The following is an 18,963-nucleotide window of genomic DNA, read 5'->3' as shown; positions in this document are numbered from 1 at the left end:
ATTACCCGGCTAGCATCATGGATCAGCTGGTCATGGCTGTTAGTGTCTAGGCTCATTTGTAACTTGGCTGAGCTCTTTGTCACTAAGAACAAAAGTCTGCGGTCTCTTTCTTGTAATGATGACATTGTTAAGGGCACATCATCACCCATAGTATCCTGACAGCATATACAGATCATCCAAACTGCTCAACATGCTTGGTAACACTTATCACCCGAATAACAGTAACGGAGTCTTAACATTGATAGACTTCACCCTAACAACACTAGTGACTCCTTGGAGACCTACAGTTCCCCTTGGTGCCCAGCTGCAGTGTTCGGCTTGTTGCAGTCAAGAGTGGAATTCAAACTTGGTGCAGTTAAGGATTGACACAACACCTTGCTCAATTAATGACAGAAAGGTTTTAATAACTATACCACAAACAAGCTTTAAAACTAAATGACAGAAAAAGATTCCTTCCCAATATTCAATAAGTGAGCTATCACAGAAGTCCAGTATCTATTAGCTGCAGTAGTGTTTCTTACCAATACAAGTAGGCAGTGGTTTCAATCTCCACAGCCTTCTCGAGGCTTGAATCTGTCCAGGAGAGTGATCAGCTGGGCTGAGGTTACAATGTTGCAGTGATTTCTCTCTCTCTCTCTGTCTCTCTCTGGAAGTGTGTTTTGCCAGCAACTCTGTTTCATTCTTATACTTCTTCAATTGTATAGCTTCAAAACATTCCTCTTTGATAGCTGGTTGATTAAAGTTGGAACAAAGCAGGTAGGGAGAAACCACCATATTACAGTTCCTAACTGCTCAGATCCTGTTTTGGGTTTTCCAGTTGTAAGACTTGTTTTTGCAAGCTTTTTGATCAGTCCAGAGGTTACACTTCAGTCAAATGGGAAGGGGTTTGATTAACTGAATGGGATACCTTGGGGCATTGATTACAGGACACTGTTTTGGGTAGTTGTTCTAACAGTGGGGCAGAACCCAAAATATTCTGAACTGGCAATGGTCTCCGGAGACACTTGCAAAACGCCAAGCAGACATTGAATACCTGTTCCAAAAAAAATAAGCCTTAATCAAGGGAAGATGTGTCACCAAGGAGGATACAGTCATGGAGGGAGATGCAGGTATTTATGAATGGTTTAGCATAATAAAACATTGGGTACTTTTGCAACTAGCACATGAGATGGAATCATTTGGGATTGCTTTATTTCACATGGTCCCAGTCACGATCTTACATACTTAGTGCAAGACTCACTGTTATTGCAATTTAGAAATTTAAATTTTATGTATAGGTCTGGCCAAGCTTTCATTGTCAGCACTGCTCATCCCCCAAGCTGCCCTGGGCCAGGCCCAGCTTGCAGGTTGCCAACTTGTCTCATAACACAATTTGCATCTGTACATATGCAAGCCATGCTACAGCCATGACCAGGAACTTTACCCTCACTGGTAGCGTTTAGTATCTCTGGCCTGGATCTGGTTAGCATGGCAATTAAAAATAACTCCAATAAATAAATACAAATCTCTTTCTGCCCAAACATTCTACAAGCATGTTTGTAGGTGTTTGGGGAAATAGTTTGTGAGCAGGGTTCCTGTAAAACCATGATTTGAAAGTGTCTTTACAAATAGCTGCATGGTAATTGCTAGTGAATTTTGTAAGCTGTAGAGCAGAATATTGCCATAATGACTGAAAAGAAAGAAAAAGAAGAAAAGAAAAGGTGGAAATCGTTGAAAGGACATAATTGTGCCTTTTAATTTTTTTTCCTTGCATCTGTAAGGAGAAAAACGGTAGTTGCTTATATTCCTAGATCATTTATCCATATCCTAAATCGACAGCTTGAGACATGCGACTTGAACCAAGCCTCCATTTACTAGGGAAACCATATACAGAGAGATACTAAGGGTATGTCTACTCTGGGAGGCATCTGCAGGCTCCCTGTGTGACCTCCAAGGTTGAGGCAGGCAAACTACTCTTTCCACATCCATGCTCTTTTGCCTAAAATATGCTGAACTCCAGTTATCTGTATCTGCAGGTGCCTACTGGTACTTGTGTATTGAGGTAGTATTTGTAGGCATGTGTTCTTATTTCCCTAGCACCATGCAGAGTCCAGCCCTTTCAGGAATTGGTCTGTGGTACAGTGAAGGACATCTTGTCTTTTGTCCTTGGGGCCTTTAAGGATAGTTATTTTAGCCTGCCATGGCATACAGATTTGCCAGCCCTGTATTCTGCTCAGTTTTATGGCTGTAGCAGTGGTTGTCAGAATCATGCGTCCACTAAAGGGGCTGTTCAGGACTAGGGCCCAACAGTTCTTGAGGTGAGGCAACCATTCAGAGGAGGAGGTCAAGAATGCTCTTCAGACATTACAAAAAAATAGGCAAGAGCTCTGGACATGTAAGACATGAATGAAGATTACCAGACAGATAAGGAAGGCACAATGAATACTTCCTGCTCTCCATGTTTACACTGCTACAAGTGCATGGATAATCATATGGGTTAGTCGTAGCAAATGGACTGTTGGGTGCATGGTGGAAGTTTGCAAAGCTGTTACAGAGGTTGTTTACCTGTAGGTTGTTGGCCTCAGGAATGTCTGTCATCATAGCTGGCTTTTTGATAACAGCAGTGTTTCCCAAACTTTTGATATCTGGGGCATACTTTTTTCCTGGATTAAAAGTGGAGGCACACTTCACCCTTGCATCCAAGAGGGGCAGCAGATAGAAGCAGCAGCAGTGGTGCAATTGTGGTTTATAGATGTCTGGTTCCAGCACAGTTCCCCAGTGGCTGGAGGCTGCATGTATACTGTAGCTAGGAATGGGGTTTTTGGGAAAAGTGAAGGTGGCATGGATGCTTGGGAAATCTTCCTCAAGGGAGGCAGTCTCAGGCTTTGATCCCTGGGACCAAGGGGAGGTAAGCAAGCCCTGGGAAGCTGTGGGTGCAAGCACAGCTAGGGTAGGGAGGGGGTGTGTAACGAGTAGGTGTCCCGGGGCCAGTTGAGTCGTTGGCCTACCTGTTGTCTCTGAGTTAACCACCCATCTACCTCACCAGCCACGCCTTTGATGAAATAATTTAAAAGGTGATAACAAACTGGGAGGTTGCTCATTTACTTGTCCTGATGCCAAGGGCCTATACACAGCTCTAACTCTATCTTTATACCGTGCCCCATGTCTTGCAGCTGGCATCCATGGCCTAACACCCAGCCTCAACTTACTTGGCCTAACACCCAGCCTATAATCCAGCGTCCTCACGCTGGGACTCACTCCCATACCCTCACACCGGGCTCACAATCCCTGTGCCCTTACACTGGGCACTCCATCTCACTCACTTGGGGCTCCCAGCCTCCCTTTTCCTCAGGCTCCCTGCCTGGCTTGGGACCCTTTTAGTCCCCTCACTGGGGCCTCATCCTTTGCTTGATGCTGGGCCTTAATTCCCTTGTCCCCCAGGAGCTTCACGCCCAGCTCCATCATGAACTCAGGGCCCCACCCCCCTGGAGCCTCACACCCGGCTCCTTCATACATCTCAAGACCAGCTGTGAGCCTGTGCACTGCCTCAGATTCCTTCACCTGACCTGAGCCCTGCCTTGGGACTTACTGTGAGCCTGGGTGCTTGCTTTGTCTTTGGGGTGTGTTCCCCTAGCCTTTCCCCTCCATGGGGTAACCCACAAGGCAGTAGGGACTGAGGCTTTTTGATACCCTATACTCACCCTTCACTGGGGAGGCACAAATGTGGCATTTCCTGGGGACTGCCCCCCCCCCAGCAGCCCCACCACACCATCCAGCCCCAGAAGGGTGTAGTTTTAAGTCATGCCCCAGGACCAGGAACCTCCAGCCATCCCTATAGTTCCTGCCCTTACCTCCAAGATGTTCTGAGAAGCAGCTCCAGCCAGGCAATAGTCTCTCCTCGGCTGCTTGCAGCAGACTGCTGGCTCTACTGCTCAGAGCGCTGTTCTTATAGAAAACAGCTGGGCTATGTTCCCAACCAGGCAGTTGTACCTGATTGGGAGTGCAGCCACCTGCAGACTGCTCTGCTATCTGCCCATACCCTTGTGAGTAACAGAGGGAGTATAGAGACATTTGTTGGTAAGTGCTCCTCAAAGCTCAGCACAGTGGGGCCAGGGGCCAGGTAAAAGGGCTGGACCTGTGAAGGCAGGGGATGGGAGAGAGGCAATTGCACATACCTGCACAGCTTTCCCTGCTCTCCTGCCCCTTGAAGGAACCAGTAAATATGGTAACTGAGGGTACTGCACTCTGACTCTGAAGGCCTTGGTGGACTACAGGGGAGTCCATGTGTTCAGGCACATTGGCAAGGTGCACAATGCTTGGGTACTAAAGAGATCTGGTATTTGCCTTCTGGGACAAGCTGGAATGTTTTTCCTTCCCAGTGACAAAACCAACAACAGAGTGGTGCTGAAGCTGCCCTGATAATATGAGGCTGCGAAGAAATTCAGTTACATGCTCTGCAGTTGTGGAGGGATGGTGGAGAGGCAGGCTGAAGGTAAGATCGCTCAGTCTCCACAATCATTAGAATACTGACATGAACAGTATGTATACTGTCTGTGAAGTTAGAGGTATTTTCTTATGAAGTAGACCTTGACCTTAGCCAATTCAGAGAACCAAAAGACATTCCCATAAGCAATACAGGTTTAAGGTTAAGAGAGACACAGAAAACTTTGGCATCATGTATCCACATCCATCCCAGACATGGCAAATGTAATTAGTAATCAGTTACTAAAGAGTGTGCTGTTTTTCTCTGGGAAAACTGGAGAGCATGTACTGATATGCAACAGGGAACAAGTTGCTTCTTGTTTTTGTTTAGATTTTTGGGATGAGGTGACTACTAATCTGTAAAGGGTGTCATATACCTGATAAATATTATGGACTTTGTTGGCTAAAGTTGGATTTATGTCCCAAATGCAAATATCAGCTTTAATAAACCTCTCTGTGATTTCAAGTTTGGGGATATGCAGTGCAGTTGTAACATGTTATGGTTTGTATTTTAATATTTTGGGGAAGGAGCTTTTAACAGATTTCTCTTTCCTTACAACTCAGTGGGCAGCAGCAGTGGCTTAGAGAAACACTAAGCTTTACAAACCTCACAAGTATGTGCATTTGGACCAGCTTATTATTAACTACAAGGAAGTCTGCTTTTTTAAAAATATTAGCAAGTTGCACTTTTGTTTTCCAGTTTGCAACATAAAAATGCAGGCAGTTTGTAGGATAGTGCTATCTGTTGCTTGTGTTTCCCCTCTTTGGAAGAGAAGTGATTGCTAGGGCTGTGCGAAGCTTCAGTCGCTGATTCGATTCGGCCTAATTCAGTGGCTGAATCTCCGAATCCAAATCGAAGCAGGAGACCCTTTAATCTCTCTGAATCAAATCAGAACCCTCCGAATTGATTCGGAGAGCTTTGGTGATTTGGGCATAGACACAGCTTTAAATGTTTTTTCTACATACTTCAAGGTACCAGGCGGCTCGTGAATGTTGAGATGCTGGGGTGGATGGAGTGTCCCACAGGAGCATGGGGGGGTCCCCGGTGCACTAGGCAGACCTGGAAGGTGCACCAGAAGCACTTTTGGTCCACTTCTGGGTCCGCCATGGAGTGCACAGGGGGACCCTCCCCTCCTCCCCCTGGCTCTGTGACTGGTGTCTCCTGGTTCTGGGGGGGCACCCAGGGCCCCCCCATGGCTGATCAAGGGGGGTGGTCCCCCGCACTCTTGATGGTGGACCCGGAAGTGGACTGGAAGTACTTCTAGTCCACTTCCAGGTCCACCGCTGAGCATGCAGCATGTTGATTCTCTGAATCAGCATCTAATCTTCAGATTTGGATTCGGCCAAATTGAATCAGGGACCATGATCCTAATCAACAAATTGAATCACTGTTCCTGATTCAGGCTGAATCTGAATCAAATATGGCCCGCTTTGCATGCCCCTAGTGATTGTTTGTCCTTGCTGTTACTAGAGCTGTCCATAATCCCAGGGAATAGTTGAAAGGTTCAAGGGACAGGAGTTTGTACTGTGTGTTGTGCCTGATTAAGCACTTAGAGAGGGGCTTCAGCCACAAAAAGTGTACAGGAAACTGTTCTCTGCCTGACCCTTTCCAGGATACTGTGTAGGGACCTAGTCTGTCCAAGTATCATCAGTGGTGACTCGTCCTAATTAGGGCACTGCGCAGGGGCTCGGTTAGAAACCTGTACAAATCTGCATAGGGGCTTTCAGGTGTTTGGATCTGTTCAAAACAGGTCCTCCAGAAGTTTTTGGTCCTGCTCCCTTTCCATGGTCTCTCTTTCCATTGATCTCTTCAGTTTCTCTGCTCCTGCTCCTCATAAGGCAGCGAGTAGTTGCTAGAGGTGCACTGATACATTGGTCCGATCTTAGATTGGCACCAATATAAAGAAAATTAACTATATTATAAATCAGCCCTTTTGCCTGATGTGGCTAATAATGTGGCCAATAAATGCCCTGTGCGTGCATGCAGCCGTGGCATGAGTGGGGCCAGGAGTGCAGCCCGGCAGCTTGGAGAGCTGCATCCAGCTGGTAAGTCTGTTGTTGGGAGGGGAGTAGATCAAGGCCAATGCAGTGAGGGAGGGAGTGGGGCTGGGGCAGGGGCTGGGGCAGGCACTGGCCAGCTGGGGCATGTACCCCAGGAGGGCATGGGAGTACGGGGCCAGGGGGCTGCCTCTGTGAGCTGGGGCTGGGGCTGCACTGGGCTCTTCCTGGCGGGGGTGGCGGGGTGGAGGGGAGGGCCTGGGCTGGGCTGCTCTTGGGGCAGGTGGCAGTGGTGCTGGGAGGGGAGCTATGGGGGAGGGCTGCAGCCACCTCAAAATTCACCGTAGCCCCCACAACTCCTCTTCCCAGTGCCACCACTGCCTGCCCTGAGTACAGCCTAGCCCAGCACCCACCAGGAAGAGCCCAGCACTGTCCCTGACCTGAGCCTGCAGAAGCAGCCCCGTCCCACACACAGATCCAGGGAGCACACGGCCCCCTTGCCCTCCTAGGATGTGCATAGCAACGGGAGCCGCCCTCCCTCCCTCCCTGTGTCCCCTGGGTGAGCCGCAGCTCTGTTCCCACACCCCGCCCCAGCTGGCCAGCACCTGCCCCAGCCTCTGCCCCACTCTCTCCCTCACTGCAGGGACCTTAATCTGCTCCCTGGGTCGCACACCCCTTCCCTTCCTCCTCCTCTTCCACCACAACAGACTTACCAGTCAGACACTGCTCTTCAACCTGCTGGGCTGTGTACTGGAAATCGGATCGGTATCGGCCAATAGCCAATTTTTAAGGAGGCTCAAAAAATCTCTATCTGTGCACCCCTAGTAGTTGCTGGGAATCTGTACCTCTTTTTTTTATGACTGATACAACATCCTCCAAAATCTACTTTTTTGCCTTCTGCAGCAATGTACGTGGACTAAGGCCCCTGCACTGGAAGGCTGGGCCTTCAGATCTTGAGGTTGTTGAGAAGAGAGAGTCCATAGACAACTTTATTTAAAAATGTAGCAAACAAATTTCCCCAAATTACTACTTCATGACAGGGTTAGACATTGACATTTTTATCATATTTGGCATGTCATCCGTTCTCATTTTTGAGCCTGGCTCTGTTTGCAGATGACTATTTAACAGTACAACAGCTGGTCACCCATTATGGTAAGTTCATTCCATCTCTCTGGTTTTAAAGGTTTATCGATGTTCACTAACTTGCAGTGAAAGGCAAAGTGCTTGTAAATGGTATGTTTTTGGAGTTAGGGAGAAGCTGAGCCTCTCTTACCATCCTGGATTCCCTGATTTTTTTTCAGGCTGAGAAACCCCTTGAGGATATAAATATTTTCGAAGTCCCTGAATGGCAAAAAGAGTTGGCATTCCAGGCCAGTGGTGGGGTTCCCTCAGTCTATACAAAGGAGATTTTTAAGAGCCTGGTGACTACCCAACACACCAACGAATGGAGGGATCTCTCAAGTTACCAAGGTAGACCAGCAAAGTTTTCTTTACCACCTCACCTCACTGACTGACCAGACTTTCTGCTGTGTGACAAATTTGTAATGTCACACAGAGAAGAAAGACCTAGAAGAAAATAAGCTGCCAAAAGCAACACCAGTTAAATGATAACTGCAGATTACTAAGGCACACTACTGCCCTCAAGATTCTCCGCTGCCACAGAACACACAGAGGAGAGGGAAGAACCGCAGTGTTTGGACTTTGCCATTAAGGGCTTCAGTAATTTATGTGCACAGAAACTGGTAACACTCAATAGAACCTCTGCCACAAAACATCACCCAACTGCTCCAGGACAGTTCCCTTGCAGAGAGACTTGCAAGGATCAAACTGACTTCTGGTGACTTTCTGCATTACCGGATGTTGCCCACTGCAGGAGCTGTAGTTCACAGACAGAATCATAATTTAATTTTTATCCATGTTTTCTTAAATCATAATCAATGGACAATGTATTTATGCTGATTTATGACAATGTATTAGGAAAAGTCACCTTTGAACTTATACAACCACTCCCTAGAATTGTGTGACCATGTAGCAGCAGTTAGAATAGCTAAGGCAGTACTATAATAAAGTCCCTCTTAGTTTACATATTTAAATGTTTTCTCCACACAAAACACATAATTGAAGGGGTAAGGAGAGCAAGCTGTTGCGGAAACTTCTTACGTGACTTCCATCCCTAACTGACGTTTGGCAAACCTCAAATCCTCGCTACTTCTGCACTCAATCCAGCAGGAAGTTTCTCCCTCTTTATACCCAATTTTCTCCCAAACAATAATAAACATGATGGGCCTTGCTTATGGGTCAGAGATTCTAGTTGCTTCACTTCCATTTCTTCAGGGACAGTTGTATCTCCACTGCCAAACAGGTCCGTGGTTAATTCTCCCCAGAGGTCCAGTGTAAGCTGCTTTGGGGGTCATCATGTGTTGAAATATACCCTGGAAGCCCCGTGTGTGAGCTTCCCTCTCTCTCGTCTTCCTTTTGTAAATAAAGCTCCATTCTAGAAAAATGGGGTCATGGAAGCCAATGGGCTTACTATGAGGAACATTGACAAGTGTCCTGTCCACAAAACAGGGTCATGAGCTAGGGGCATTACTAAACCTCTAGTGTACATTCTTTTGTTGTTTGGTACACTGGCTTGAGCTGTTTGGTTCTGATTTGGCACTCTGATCCAGTCTTGATCAAGCTGACTGGAAATCTTTGTAATGGTGAATGTTGCTGGGAACCTGTAAATAATGGTGCTTGGAGGATTCCTTCCAGATATTAACCAAGACATAATTGACTTTAGCAAACCTTTTGATGGTATCTCCCATGACATTCTTTTAAGCAATGAAAGGAACGTCTAAATGAAGCTTCTGTAATGTAAATACACAGCTGATTGGATCATCTTGCACAATAAGTGTCAATCAACACTTCAGTGTCTAACTAGGAGATGTTAAATGGGGCTTCTTAGGTCCAGTACTGTGTAACATCTTCATTAATGATTTAGAGCATGAAACTGAGTGCACACTTAGTAAATTACATCAAGCTGAATTGGGGAGTAGATGCTTTGGAGAACAAGATTAGGATTCAAAATGACCATAATAAATTAGAGAAATGGTCAGATGTTAACAGGATGGAATTCCATGTGGACAAGTGCAAAGTATGGTGTTTAGGACAGAATAATCAAATGTGCTGCTCCAAACTGAGAAATGGCTGGCTGCTGACTACAAAAAGGGACCTGGACTACAAGCTGAATATGAAGCAACAGTGTGTTATTGTTTCAAGAAAGGCAATAAGATACTGGAATGTATTAACAGGAGAGCTGCATGGTAGTTGCAGGAAGTGGTTCTTCTACTCACTTCAGCTCCAGGACTCATGTGGGGCCCTGTGAAGGACTACATTTCAGGAAAGGTGTAGGAAACTTGGGAAGTGTCTAGTGGAGAGCAATCAAAATGATTAGAGATCTAGAAAACATGACATGAAAGGAAAGTTTGGAACAACTGGAACTCTGGAGAAGAGAAGACAAAGGATTTGATAACAGGGTTGTATAAAGAGAGTGGTGATCCTCTGTGCCTAGAGTAGGCAAAGATAAGGAGTAATAGTCTTAAGAGAAGTAGAACAGATTAACTAGAAAAGTTGTAGAAGCTCCATCACTGGAAGTTTATAAAAGCAGGTTGGACCAGCACTTGGATGAGATGGTTTAGATAGGGATGATGATCCCCTGAGCAGGTGGATGGACTAGATGACTGCTGTGATCCATTCCAGCCTTATTTTTTTTTTATCGTTTTAAGATTGTGATACCCATACAAGTACGATCTGTTGTGCTTATTTATGTATTGTAAGTAGGCTGTTTGGCAGTAATGACATATTCAAAGCCCTGCCACTAGCTGGTTTTGAAATGAATGTAAAGGACCCTGCCTTTTGAAAATCCCCAGAGAGGAATGGGATCACCCATCCCTGTTTCTGCCTGTTCCAGCTGTATTTAAGGATAGGCTTCTTGTGTTTCAGTATGGGTAGCTATCCTGGAAAAACTTGTTTTTGTTCTGGATATATTAAGAATTATCTTTCACCTTCCATGTAAGCTGTGTAAGGACATTATAAAATTGTCTCTTATTTAACTAAATAGAACCCTGAACGGCTGCGGTCAGATCACATAATAAATGGAAAGGCAAGAGGAGAATATTATTTTTTTGTAATTAAAAGACAAACTGTATGCCTGTTTCTAGATAATACTTGATATTTAAACTGAGGTTCCCAATTCTGACGAATTTCATTATAGTGGGATATCCTTCTCTACTTGCAGCGTTTCTGCTGGAGTCAGATGCTTTCTTTTGGTGCTGCATGATTTCTTTGACACCCCTTCAAGAGGGAGTGATGCAAAGTTGTGTAGGTCAAGAATGCAACAGTAATTCAGAATTAATTGTGTAGTGATACATTTAGCAGTGCCGGGTAGGAAAGAGTTAAAAATGAGACTACTCCACAGCTTCTATTTATAGCCCAATTTTTTTTGCAAAGCTTGATTGCTCATGTAATTAGACATCTGTGTTGTAATTTTGAAACATATTTCTGATGTATGTATACTATTTTTTACTAATAGGCAGTCCTGTGTGTGTATATATGGTCATCTCTGTGTGTGAGAATGAGCTAATAGCACTGTATGAAAGCAGTGCTAATATTAGTTTAGGATAATCACATTTCTCATAAATGGCAAAACCGCAAACAAGTTATGCAGATCATACCAAACAAGAGCAAATAACGGTATTATACCACACCATAACATCATGCATTTTTTTTGTCTGCTGTATATTTTCTAATTAAAAGTTTGCATATTAGAGTTTTGTTTATTTTTTCTAAGCACCATTTTTATCCCATCACTGCCAAAACCATCTTGCTGTAAAAGTTGATGAAAAATTATGAAAGAAAGACTAAAGATGACTTTAAACAATTAAAAATATCTTAAAGTTTGATATCTTGCCATCTGTTTGGCAAGAAATGACTGCAATGTCAATGGACTTCCATAATTTGGCTTTCTAGTGGCATAAAAGGTGTTTCTAGCTATGTTAGGTCATGAACATTGGCCTCTAAACTATCCCTTTCCCAGAGTTCATGGCAGGTTCTGTTTGAGTGTATTCTTGTAAAGTACAGTACAGTTAGTTTATATGTGTAGTTTCAAATGTTTGCACTCTCACTATTTTTGGGACATCAGAGATGATTACATTTCTGACAACCTTGCTGACTTTCCATGTTTGCCCCTGACTAGCTTTATTCTGTGGTTTGAGTACTGCTATCCATATAGGTTGTCTGAATGGGCACAGCCATGCTTAGAGTGTTGTGTGTTTTATATAAGTCCTCATTATTCCCTGTAAGATATGTACTGGGCATGAATAAACTCCTTTTAGGAAAGCAAGACTAGAAACTGAAATCCTCTACCCACAAAACAGCCATAAGTGTATTCTTGCTGTTTTATCCATATACTCCAGTCCAGGACTAGAGACCACTAATATTTTAGGTGAAAAAGGAGTTCTGTCCCCATTCTTGTTCAATCCATGCCACATGTCTCTCTGATGAGAATGCCTATAAAACACTGAATTACAAACTGACTGTTAATAATTTTTGTGATATGGATGTCTGTCTTTTGGAAACTGGACTGAGCTCAGCCAACTCATTTATACAAACTACTGAACAGCTGTTTGATGGGGTAACTAACTTTCAGTCACTAGTGTTGTGTATTAGATTTGAGTTAGTGATCTAGTGAAAAAGCTTTCCAGCCTCTGACTTTTGGCAGGGCACACTGACAATAAGGAGAGCAGCAGATAAAGACACTGGTGTGGACTTAAGAAAAGCAGACTTTAACAAACTCGCGGAACTGGTGAGCAGGATCCTGTGGTAGGTAAATATGATGGGAAAAGGAGTGCAGGAGAGCTCTTGGCCCACTTAAAGGTGCAGGAGCAAGCTATCTTGATTGATGGAAGAATGGGTGGTGCAACAGGAGCCAGCCTGGCTAGACAGCCATCTCTTTAATGGGTTGAAACTCAAAAAGGAATCCTATAAAAAGTGGAAACTTCATCGTAGTACAAGGGAAGAATATGAATATTGTATGGGTGTGGAGGGAGAAAAGTAGGAAGGCCAAGTCACAATTTGAGATGCAGTTGGCAAGGGAAATAAAAGGTAATGAAAAGAGATTCCACGGGCATGTCAAAAGTAAAAGGAGGACCAGAGAAACCATAGGTCCCTTACAGAATACAGAAGGCAATCTAGTTATTGATGATGCAGAGAAGATTGAAGTATTAAATACCCATTTACTTCAGTCTTCACAATGAGGGGCAGCAACCAAATGACAAGTGTAGTATGCAGTAAAGGAGACTAATTGTCTAGAGTAGAAGAAGAGTAGGTTAGCATGCTTAGAGAAGGTAGGTGCTTTCAAGTTGGCAGAGCTGGATCATTGAAGATCAGATGTGATCCTGGATGACTGGAAAAGGGTGAACATAGTGCCCATTTTTAAAAAAGGTGAAGAAGGAGGATCTGGGGAACTACAGCGTTACCTGAACACCTTGAGAGATCATGAAGTAGGAAAATGTTGTGAGGCACCTAGAAAAGAAGAATGTGATAATGAACAGCCAGCATGGATTCACCAAAAGCAAATCATGCCTGACAAACCTGATTTCCTTCTATGATAAGGTGGCAGGCTCTGTGTATGGGGGAAGAGCAGTGGATGTGATATACCGTGATTTTAGCAAGGCTTTTGACATTGTCTCTCATGACATTCTCATTAACAAACTAATGAAGTACAGACTAAATGAAAATACTGAAAGATGGATGCATAATTGGTTGGATCATCATGTTCATTGGGTAGTCAACAATGGCTCAATGTCTAGTTGGCAGGAAGTATCAAGTGGAGTTTCCCATGGGTCTGTCCTGGGTCTGATATTATTCAATATATTAATTAATGATTTGGAAAATGGGATCAAGTGTACAATTAGCAAATCTGCAGACAACAGCAAATTAGGTGGAGTTGCAGATACTCTGAAGGGTAGAGCTAGGATCTGGAATGACCTGCATAGACTGGAGAAATGGTCCACGGTCAGTGAGATGAGATTCAACAAGGACAACTGCAAAGTCCTGCACTTGGGATAGAATTATTGCATGTACATATACAGACTGGGGGATGATTGGCTAGGCTGTAGTACTGCAGAGAAGGACCTGGGGGGCTACAGTGGGCCATAAGCTGAATATGATCAGTGCACTCTTGTTGCAAAAAAAAAAAAAAAAAAGCTAACAGCATCCTGGGTTGTATTAACAGAAGTGTCACTTACAAATCAAAGGAAGTGATTCTTCTGCTCTATTCAGTGCTGCTGCAGCCTCACCTGGAGTACTGTGTCCAGTTTTGGGCCTCACACTTCAAGAAGGATGTGGACAGTTTGGAAAGAGTCCAGTGCAGAGCAACACAAATGATTAGGGGCCTGTGAAATGAGACTAATGAGGAAAGGCTGAAAAAATAGGATTACTTTGTATGGAGAAGAATAGACTTGAGGGGAGGCTTTGATAACAGTCTTCGAATTACAGAGAGGAAACAGGGTAATTACAGAGAGGATGCAGATGGGCTGTGTCTGTGCCCATAGGGGACAAGGCTAGGAACAATGGCCTCAAGCTGCTGCAGGGGAAATTTAGGTTGGAGATTAGAAGGAACTTTCTGACTGTGAGGGTGGTCAAACATTTTAACAGGCTACCTAGGGAAATTATGGAATCTCCATCCTTGGAAGTTTTCAAGAGCAGGCTAGACAGAAACTTGCCTGGGATAATCAAGGATGCTGCTGCCTTGAGCAGAAGGCTGGACTAGTTGACCTTGGAAGGTCCCTTCCAGCCCTACCTTCCTACAGTCTATGATGAATTATTAATTTTCAAATATGAAAGAATTGGTAGTATATTTTGGAGCAAATGATAATTTTATAAGGTTTGTTTTTTTTAAGCTTAACTGTGATGTCATTTGAACTGCACATGACACTTGTTTAGTGTGAATGAGTTGCTTTCCTTCATAGTTGCAATAAGCTAGAGGTATAGCTTTTAAGCAGGTACTATGAAGAGTTAGGAATAAGTCTTGCCATTGCCCATGTGTGCCATGTACCTCATTTACTAGCAAGCTACACATACCACAGTAAGGTATTGTCATGGTCACAGGATTAGGTGCACCTCTCTCCTCTTCATAGCCTCTCTGAAGACACTTTACCTCCCTTAGGGTTACATCTTACAATTCACATGTTCATGGCCCAGGTGTTTGTCTGTAGGAGGAAGATTCTTTTGAGCCACTGTTTCTCCTCCTGCATTGTGTTCTTTACAACACCTTCTTAAACTAAACCAATGTATTCATATAGTAAATATTTCAGTAACCTGGTCAACCTGTGATATGGATAAATTATTACAGAACAGTTCCATGTCTGTCCCAGACATCACGGAAATACTTGAACTAAGTAGTGGATCCCATCAAATATTCCTCATCACCTCAGTGCCTCATGGTTTCCTTTTAAAATTGTGATAGGCCTGCATCCTGGCAGTTCAAAATGGAATCTCTTCCTCTTCTATCAGATATACCTGGATTTAGGTGGAAGTATATGGTTTTTTCATTTCCCAACACGCCATTTCTCCTAAGCTTTACTAGTTACCTCTGCTTCATCTACAGTTCCTCTGCTTACCTACAATGATATTTTGCCTACTATGACATTTTAACATTTCTTAAGAACACGTTTTTGGGGGAAGATTTGTGTCTTCTCTTATGTCAGTCCAGTACTGAGAAAGCTATCAGCACTCCTACAAATAATTGGAATAGTTTGATACCTGAATCTGGTGTGTGTTTTTTTTGGGAGGAGGATTTTTTTTGGGAGGAGGATTTGAAACATAGATCTTTCTGCTTCCAAAGTATTGGATGAACAATCTGGCTGTTTACAGCACAAATATGTTCATGCTTAATGCAATTAGCTACATTTCTCATTATGTTAATTTAACAACACCCATCACTTTGACCTGGAAAGAAGGATAAATAAAACATGATGCTGCTTGCTCTGTTGGAATCATATTCTTCATCCATTTTAAACTAGGTTCATTTCATTAAGACAAAATATTAAGGAATGTTTGGATTGTTATTGGGAAATACGAATAGGAAGCATATGTAGCCTATATTATCAATGCTATTGCGAATGGCAAGTTAAACAACTGGATTGGAGTAGTACATTTGTTTAACCTCCCAGCATAATGAGCTGCCAGGGGGATTGCTCCACTTAATACCAGCCGTTCATTACTCTGCAACCATTTGCTCTGTGTTATTTCCATTCTGGCAAAGAGAATTGGTGGTTCCTAGTTTTAGCCTTCTTTATAAGTGACACTTAGTGTCAACAGCCTTGAGATTTTGCCAAAATAAACCTAACAAATCCTAATCCCAGTCTTTCAAGGTAAGTATTTGTATCTCAGAATTCTTCTGTGTTAGTGCTGCATGTTTACACTGGACCTTTCTCATATGCAACAGTGATGAAAGAAATATTTAAACTGCACAATGTGTTGTTTTTTAATTTTCTAATAGCACTTTGCATGTTCTTTATTCTTTCCTTTCACTACCATAGGTATGAAATTTATGGCAGAAAGGATTTTTTAGCAATTGAAATTGTGATACTGCAATTATATTATTAAGATCATCAGGCCAAAATTATTTATTAGATAACAGGATTCCATGTGTAATGACACAAATGTATTTGTGTGTGGTAAGCTGTACATTAAAATGTCAAAGTCTGAAGATTATTCTACAACTGAAGCCACCATCTACCCAAGAGCATAATTAATGCTTGTTGTTGTTCAAAGGGTGCAATGTAAAAGCACTAGTGCTTTTATAAAACAGAGATCAATTCTTTGAAGGCATCCCAGTTTCAAACACTAGCTGAACTGTCAAGGGAAAAGAGATTTTTGCTAATGGCAAAAGAAATGATTATTTTAGGGAGTGAATTAATAGGATGTTAATGAGCCTTGTTCCCAGTGAATTGTTCACTTCACACTTGACAGCAGCTCCAAGGATCAAAATGGAACATGTCTGTTCTTAACTCGAAGTTTTAATATTTTGTACTGAAAGATCATAATGTTGTCTCATCATTAAAATAACCACAAAATTAACTTTTGCCCCAAGGGAGAGGCAGATAGCAGCCTCATGGCCTCATTATTCTTTTTTCTTTTTAGGAAGAATAATGTTTCCTGTTGGTTTACACAAGCTAAAAAGGTCCCGTTAGAATCCCACAACAGTTGAAAGAGTAAAAAAAGACACAAGTGTATAGTTCTATGGAGTTTCACCTGTCTGAAGGTGATAGTTGTGAATACTTTAGGCCTTGATCTTCTATGCATGTGCCTAACACATTGTGAGGACTACATTACAAGAAGTTAAAGGAAGAGACTAGGGGTGAAGACTCCAAGTGCTCTCACAACTTGCTGTGCAACTTTGGGCAGCTCCCTTAACTTCTGTGTGCCTTAGTTTACCCATTCTCAATGCAGCGGAGCCCCCTGTAGCTTCCATTGATTTCAGCAGGATTCACATATTTGAAAATCTGGCCAAATGAATCACCGCGACTTAATACATTTTTAGAAATGGCTTCGAGCTCTCTTATCACAGTACACTTTTTTGTGGAGTCCAGTTGAAGGTGAGATGCTAAGATGGGTTTGCTGTTCTATAATTGTTATAGACAACGTGGGTTATTGGATTTATGGAAACCCCATATAACAAAGAGGGAGGTAGCACATAATGGGAAAATAATTGCAGAACCAACCAGTGCTTTTTTTTTTTTTTTAAAGCGCTTTTTGCCATGTTTGTTGTTGCACATGCAGGAGCTGAGATAAGAACTGATTTGGTATCAGAAATTTACACTAGTTTTTGCCTCCTGCTTTAGGAAATTGATGTGGCTGCCAGGCTCTTGTGCTGTAATTATTCAGATGGCTTAAATTAAAGAGCTCTAGGAGCAATCCTGGGATTTGTTTCAGGAATGCCCAATGCTAGTCAGAAAAGTGCATACAAGAAGGTGGCTATAGGGCACAACTGCATTCTCTCAGTCCTGGAATTGTTCTGGTCTAGTCCTCAGGTGTAAATGAGAGCAGCCTGAGGACTGTGCTACTGGTGCCAGGAGGTGGTTAACCACAAACAGCTGAGCTGCAGGGACAATCCAGCCACTTTCCTTTGCCAAAGCTTACTCCCTGCACCAGCTACAGACCGGGAGGGAGGCACAGAGGCTTCTCTGGTGAGCTGACATCCCCTTACCTTCCCCTTATATTGTGGGAAATCATCCTGGGGCTGGATAAGCCAGCTCTGGTGGAATTCATGCCAGCAAACTGGTGCAAACATACCATAATGCTGGGGAATATCTGGTTCTTTCTGTCTTAAACATAGTCTATCCTGTCTCATTTTAATGAGGATATGAATCAATTCTGTAGTCAGTCCTTGGGAAGATCTCCCACTATGGAGTCAATTGCAAAGAAATGAGAAAGAAATTACACTGCATTTGCAGCTATCTTTAACAACAGCAAGCCAAACTCTTCCTTGAACTGGAATGGGATGGAAGTCAATAGTAATGCTTCTAACTTAATTTACATTACCAGAGATCTGCACAATATGGTCTAGGCTACCATTCTTTTTACTCTACTTCATGGTTGCCTTACAGACTTGGAACAAGTTATCACAATCCCAAATGAACTAATAATAGTTAATAAAAATACTGATTAAATCTTAGCTGTAGCTCCTGTCTCAGATTTTCTTTCAAGGCAGAAGCTGTAATGAATGCATACCAGTTAAAAAAAAAAATTAGTACAAGAATGAAATTAAAATTGAATTCATATGTAATCAACAAATGTCTCTTTCCTTATCAGTCTATATTAATACAAGCATAACTTACAATATTGCAGTCAAATGAAAAGGATTTATTCAGTGAAATTATCAAGTGCAATGAACATGAACAAGCTGTGAGAAAGTGAATGGAGAACCCCACATTCAAAGGGTACAGATCTGCATATTTTTAAGGCAATTTAGGCACTTGATAGGGACTAGAGAAGAAGAGTCATGATTTCAGTACTGTCACATAGTGCTGTAAGACAGCTTAGAGAAGTCATATAGCTGGGTGGATTTGCTTTGGTTTGCATATTATTATCTGTTTCTGACAGTGAAATGTCTTGAGAGCATGAAGCAACAGCAGATGCATTTCATTAGAATTAGTCTTTCAGAGTCTTGCTTGGACAGGCAATTCTTCCCCCCACGCCTCCCCCTGCCATGACACACACCCTTTATTTTATAACTGGAGATAGATCTTTTCTTCTGCTTGGTGCTTTTAACACACCTTTACATCGTAACACTGTAAAAACCAATACCCCTTAACTGGTGAAACTCATGCCTTGAAATAGTTGAAGTCACTAGAGTTGTGTGCACTTGTTAGGTCTGAATCTTACATTATGAAGAAAGCACTGCATTTGAAAGCTTATCCGAGCTACAACATCACTCAAACATTATTCCTAGTGTAA

At 42.8% G+C, this 18,963-nt stretch overlaps 1 protein-coding gene and 1 long non-coding RNA gene across 2 annotated transcripts in view; one reads left to right on the top strand and one right to left on the bottom strand.

Moving 5' to 3' along the window:
• Positions 1-18,963, top strand: part of TRIM66 (tripartite motif containing 66) — a 97,488-nt gene that overhangs the window by 58,719 nt on the left and 19,806 nt on the right. The gene's annotated exons all lie outside the window — the stretch shown is intronic.
• Positions 380-3,906, bottom strand: LOC132248693 (uncharacterized). The gene is made up of 2 exons (XR_009460027.1): positions 3,831-3,906; positions 380-1,033 (listed from the first exon to the last, which is right to left on the bottom strand). It is a non-coding gene; the product is annotated as an uncharacterized LOC132248693 (long non-coding RNA).

Source organism: Alligator mississippiensis, chromosome 2 (genome assembly GCF_030867095.1).
Source record: "Alligator mississippiensis isolate rAllMis1 chromosome 2, rAllMis1, whole genome shotgun sequence".
NCBI classification, from domain to species: Eukaryota; Metazoa; Chordata; order Crocodylia; family Alligatoridae; genus Alligator; species Alligator mississippiensis.
Note: the sequence above shows the minus strand (reverse complement) of the source record. Positions and strands in the feature narration are given on the sequence as shown.